The sequence below is a fragment of the Papaver somniferum genome, chromosome 2, assembly GCF_003573695.1.
Source record: "Papaver somniferum cultivar HN1 chromosome 2, ASM357369v1, whole genome shotgun sequence".
Classification (NCBI taxonomy): Eukaryota; Viridiplantae; Streptophyta; class Magnoliopsida; order Ranunculales; family Papaveraceae; genus Papaver; species Papaver somniferum.
The window spans coordinates 215,733,765-215,739,792 of record NC_039359.1 but is presented as its reverse complement, the minus strand read 5'-3'; positions in this window follow the sequence as shown (position 1 = coordinate 215,739,792).

Below are 6,028 nucleotides of genomic sequence, written 5' to 3'. Positions count from 1 at the left end.
AGCTCTTCGCTCATACACGGATGAGGTAAGAAATTTTCTCTTATGATTTTAAACAGTGTATTGTTGCTTCCATTTCTTATTTCTATCTGCGTGTGAAGATTATTGATGAAATAGAAGAACCTGCTGATGTTGCGAAGACTGGTGATAAAGGCAAAGGTGCTCTTTGCAGGGAAAAATCAACTGCCCCTCCTTCAAAGAAAAGAAAAGTCTGTTCTTCTTCTCCTTCAAATATTCCTTCTCATGAAAATTCCGAAAGTGACAAGGATGATGAGGATAATGATGACCTTGCCGCAAATGAAGATTCTCCACCTGAATCTTCTATGGCTAAGTTCTCTGGCCTCTTTTCTGACTCCCGATTCGCTAATACCTGCAAAGCTCTCGCTACAATTTGCGATGTCCCTTTACTGGATGGTGATAGTTCTCTTCGCGGAGTTTCTAGATCAGTGACTCCCGACTTCTTGCATTCTCTTAATAGGCTGGTAAACTTTCATCCTTTTACTTCTTCATTGTTGTAACTCAAAATCTTTTTCTGTATTAATATTTTTTGTATTTTCTCGCAGGCTTGAAAAGCTTCTTTTGATGTTGCCTCAGATCTAGAGAGGAGACGCGAAAATCTTGAAAAGAAGAATTTTCAATTTCGCACAAAAAATGAAGAATTGGAAGCTGAAGTCAAATGTCTTCGCGAGAAAAATAGACAAGTAGAAATTGATTCTTCTTCGTATAAGAACAAAATCTCTAGTCTTCAGCAAGCTAATAATCATCTTTATGGTATGCTACTTTTCTCCTTTCCCTTCATTCATTCATCCTGTTGTTTTATCTTATTTAAATGATCTTTTTTGCAGACATTTATGGTCTTTCTGATGAAGCTACCCTTCTTCGTTCATTTCCTAATGCCTTGGATAATGATACCCTTCTTGAGCGTATTAATAATTCTTTAAATAGTTTCTCAAATGATAGAATTTCATCTCTTTGTCTAGATGAACTTAGATCCAAATTTCGCCTCTTAGAAATTGACCATAGATCTAGTTTAGGCTTGGCCAACCGATTTAAACGTCTTCTCCTTAATTCTAAAGAGAAAATCAATGAGTTGAGAACCAAAATTAGCGGTCTTATAGATGATAAGGATCGTATCTCTGATCAAGATGCTAAGGCTTTGGCGAAATTCCAAGAGACTCTTCTTGAAGTTCAACTTGAACGAGATGAGACTAACCGCAAGAACATCGAGCTCTGCGAAAGGGAAAACCAAATTCGTTCTCGTCTTCTTATAAGTAATGAGGATGAATTTGTTTGGGCTGCGAAAATCTTAGATAATGCCAGAAAAGATTTAGGTGTAAATGTTAATCTCCAAGATGAGCGTACAGCCTTGATTAGAGATATGATTTCTGACAAAGAAGGTTATTAACTAGTCTTCTTTACTAATATTTTGTTTCTTATGAATTTTCATCAAGTTAATAATTGATTGTCTTTTGCTCACAAATTCTGAAAGTAGATATCGTGAAAAAATTGAGGAACTTCAAGCTGTAAAGAGGAACTCGCAAAGACTCTTTCTTCTCGCAACGACAAGTATTCTAGATTAAAGAATCAAATCAAGATCACTGTTGCGAATTTTAAGAATGATACTATGCATTTTCGCAATCAAACTATCCAAATGGTTTGTGACGGTCATAGTATCCCTCACTCTGATTATCCTTGTCTCTTGGAAGAGATCCCACAAAATACTCCCAGTCTGATTATTTCTGATAGCGAAGCTGATGATGAAGAATCTGATGGTGATGAAGGTTCTGATGGTGATGAAGATTCTGATGCAGACGAAGAAGGGAACAAGTCTGATGAAGATAATGAAGGATCACCTAAGAAGTAGTCTTTGTTTCTTTCTTTGATTCTCTGTAATACTTGTACATTTATTCCTTCTTTCTGTATATTTGTGTTTCTTTCATTTTGACCTGCATTCTTTAAAACAATTCTTCCTTGCAATACAGTTAATCAATATAATCATAAATTTTTGAATTTTTTAGTAAATCTATCATATCGAGACAAATAACATTTTCTAATTTCATTCATTCACATACTTGCCTCTGTTATTTGTATCTAAATGAGAGATATTATAAATTTTTCTTATTTTATGCCTCTTCGCAGTTAATTATGTATAATTTCGCAATCTTATGCGAAGTGAATTTTGATTCTTTTCAAAATCTCGTTCCTGTGTCTTCTTATTTTGCCTTCCTAATTAAAGGTCTTATTATGCCACCTCTTGTGATTGCGACAAAATCGCAGGATGTCCTTGCACTTTCATGCAAAAACCCATTGATATTGCCTTAAATTTTTCTTTTGTATTGTGTCCTCTTCAGGAATGTTGCGACAATATGACAGGCCTAAATATTCTTGCGAAAATAAATCCCCATGACATTGCCGTCTTGCGACGAAATCGCAGGACGTCTTTGCACTTTCATGCGAAAACCCATTGATCTCGTCTTATCTTTTTCTTTTGTATTATTGCCTCTTCAGGATTGTTGCACAAATATGACAAGCCTTAATACCCTTGCGAATAAAAAGCCTCATGACATTTGAGTCTTAAGACACTTATCAGCTCCCTAATGGAGGGTGCCGCCCTTATCTCCCCCTTCAAAGAGGCGTACTTCTACCATACAAGGTTAGCTCCTCCCATCCAGTCTTAACAACAACCAGTTGTTTTCACAGCCTCTTATCCCTTTTACCTATAGGTCTTATGGTTATGAGACTGCACCCTAAGTGGGGTTTTCTTCAAGCCGAGTGCAGTATAAGCCAAGACTTGTCAAGAATGGAAAAGTACGCTTCAAACGTCCCTGACACTCTTGACTCAACCGTGTACCTCGGCGCCTTGATCAGATATGCACTCCTTGGGAGAGTCCTTATTACCTTAATGTTGCGAAGACGATGTTGGACTGTTACAGAGAAACAAATGGTGACGGAAAACTAAATGCTGTGGTTTACTTCTCTGTTGCAAAATATGATGAAGAAACTGTTGCGATGAAGATAAACGTTGCAGAGCAGTTGAAGAAACAGTTGCAAATGGATGAAGGAACCGTGGCCGATTCCTTGTTCTTCACGGGCAGCAGCAGCAGCAGCAACAGAGTTCTGAAAACTCTGATTTCTGCTCCTCTGGCCCTCCAAACCTCCCCAAACTCTCGACAGCCTCTCTGTAGCACATTAGGAACATATTTATACGTAATTGAACCATTGAATCTCCTCCATTAATCCAAAAAATCTTCCCATTACTCGGCAGTGAATGAAAATATTCCCGATATTTTTTTCTTTAATTCTCTGATTTGTTACGGATTATTCCATGTTTTATCTCTTCTCACGCGTCATACTTGAGCTGTAGGGATTGTTTCCAGCCAATAAAATCAACCCATGCACGTCTCTTCCATCCAAGAATTCCAAGAATAGAATATTTTTCTTATTTTAGAATATCTTCCCTGATTTGATTACCACCGGTTATCTAACCAATTTTGACCGAATCCAACACCCATACCAGCTCTATATAGGCCCTAGGAACAAACCCATTTAATTTGGGCCATTGAATCTCCTTTAATCCCGTCCAAACTTCCAACCCTAAATCTGCCAGTTGATAACAATTTTTTCCCGCCAATTTTGTTTTTTTGAATTTGGGAAGAAGATGTCCTCCCCCTAACCAGAACTTGTGTGCGAATAGCAGCTGCCTTGGGGGTGACCTGGGGGTGACCCTTAGTAATTAGGTTACCCCTTATCCAAAAGAGAGAGTCCGAATAACACTTGTCCTCCGGGTGACAAAATCAACTTTTCGAGCAGAATTTTCCAAAAATGTTTATTTCCAAAAAATACCTACAAATACATAAAAATAACAAAATTATTACAAAATCGAGTGCCAACAATATATAGTATTGAGATCAAATTAGACACAAAAATGTGTCTATCACTTAATCGCCCAACCTAAGTCATACTCTTAAGCTGAGAATCCAAGGTGCCTCTCCCGGATGGGCTTTATTGACCCCAAATCTCCATGACTCAGGTTCCGATGGCGGTGTAGCCTTTCCCTGAGTCATGCAACAGGTACCCCGTTATATGACGTACTTTAGGTCTTACATTTTCCTCTTGCAAAATTGTATTCGCGAACTAGGGTGTACGCCATAAAGGTTCGCCCCTTTCTCTTTTGTCATTTTTCTCTGATTGTCTTCTGTAAAATTCATTATCTCTGCGAGAGTCTCGCATATCATCATATTGTATTTGCATTTTGCAATCTCAATTTTTTCATTCAATAAAATGCATTCTTGAGACTTTTACTTATTGCGAGAGTGTCGCAACAACTTAATCATTCATACATTTCTTGTTTTTATTACCTTTGCCATCCTCTGCTTCTACTGTTTCCTTGGTAGTGGTATGTTTATCATTTTTATTTTGAGCTAGCATTAGTTTCGCAACATTTCTTCTTCTTTTCTTTCGATTGCATCCACCATCAACCTCTCACTTTTTTTTGTCTCTTTGATTTTGTGTCGCCAATTCACCTTCTTGTTTGCTCTTCCTTCGCAAGATTCTATCTCAGTTTCGTAACACCTATTTCCTTCAACCCAATCTCCCTTTATGATTCCTACACCACTGGGGTGAGGGAATTTGATGCACTGGTGGAAAGTTGAAGCTACATCTAGAATCCCATGTAGCCAAGGTCGACCAATTAATGCATTGTAGGGTGATTCTACATCAACGACAGAAAATAAGATTTCAGAAGATATTCCCTTCAATGGAATTCGCATAGTAACCTCCCCTTTAGGCTTTTTAGCAGTACCATTAAAACCATATATCTTATATGTTGATGGTATAAGATCATCATCTCTTCCTCCCATAGTTTTATAAGTATGATAAAATAAGATGTTCACAGAGCTTCCAGTATCGATTAGAATTCTATTAATTGCCCATGAATCTTCAGCTTCATTATCCTCATCTTCTTTCGGTTTTGGATTAATTTCTAATTTTACTACCAATGGATTATCATGCACCTCTTCACCTTCGGGAATTTCTTCTGCGGTAAAAGAAATGATATGTTTCTGCCATTCCTCTAGTGGCGAGATTTTCGAAATATTCATAATTTCTCTTCCATCGTTATCTCTTGCGAACACTCTACTCAAAACATTGTCATGAAAATCTTTGATTGTCTTATATGAATGTACGATAGAGTGACAGAATAGATTCTTTGCTTTTGCACCAACTTCTATGAAGAATTTTTCCTTCTTTTTTCATCGTGTTTACTTTGTGATGCTATGGTGGTGGTGGCAATGGTTGAGATTGTGGATGCCCTACCAAAAAATGGTTTAGTTTTCCTTGATCTATCATTCTCAGAATAATTCTTTTTACATTTCTGCAATCATTTTTTGTATGTCCATGAAAATGATGATAAGAACAAAACTCATGGCTTCTGTGGTTTGGAGGTGGTTCCGTTCCCATGTTCCATGGTGTTGGTATATTCTCCATCAAAATTATAGCTTCCCGTATTTTCTCCACACTTGCATTTAGAGGTGGCATCTTGATTTCTTCCCATACTACCTTGTGACCTCCTTGTCCTCTATTATCATTTTGTCTTTGACCTCCATAAGTTTCTTGTGGTTGATCGAGTCTTTGAATCTTGTTATTTCCACCACGATTGTAGAAATTTGTTTCTCTTTCATACTCCTCTTGATCTCGGCTTCTCATAGCCACTTGTTGTACTTGCGAAGTATTCGCTACTGTGTTTATTAGCTTGGGTAATAAGCTTGCATTCGTTGTTTGTGAGCTGATGTTCGCAACTGGATATGATTCCATTTCATTTTTCCTTTCCTCTGGAGCAATGTATTCTTCTTGAAGTTCCCGCAATTCAGTCATTGTGATCGTATTCTTGCCTCTGAAAATTTGGACATACAATAGGTTTGTTGCAAACATAGCATTGATAAATGATAATATAAGATATCTGTCATCTACACGGCCAGCCATTTCGCTACACATAGTTCTCCATATTTTCGTCAGGTGCTTCAAACTTTCGTCA